This window comes from Penaeus monodon, chromosome 25, assembly GCF_015228065.2.
Source record: "Penaeus monodon isolate SGIC_2016 chromosome 25, NSTDA_Pmon_1, whole genome shotgun sequence".
Classification (NCBI taxonomy): Eukaryota; Metazoa; Arthropoda; class Malacostraca; order Decapoda; family Penaeidae; genus Penaeus; species Penaeus monodon.
In genome coordinates this window covers 16,129,860-16,130,252 of record NC_051410.1, presented here as the reverse complement: position 1 = coordinate 16,130,252, position 393 = coordinate 16,129,860, and positions in this window count along the sequence as shown.

Genomic DNA, 393 nt, shown 5'->3' with positions numbered 1-393 from the left:
AGTCTGTGTGTGTGAATATTATGCGAATATTTATTTGCTCATCCTCACTGTATAAAGCAACTGAGCTTTTAATACCTGAATGATATTATTAGTTCACTATCATCAGCATTTTGCTTTATGTCAGTGTCGCGCCAACTCCCCTCACAAAGAAAGGGAAAATGTCACATCAGTCACGTATCAAAACCTCATGAAAGCCTTTGATCCCATGTCAGTTATCTCAGTATTGTTTCCATGAATTCAATTCCGTTGTTGCAAAACGCTGCGGAAATTGAGAGAGCCTTTGGCTGCACGTTGTCCCATTTTCATTTTTACATTTTTTTATCTGAAAGTTATCAGAAAAAGTCTAAATTGACTATAAGAAATATCACTTGTTTTAGTGATATTTAGTTGTCA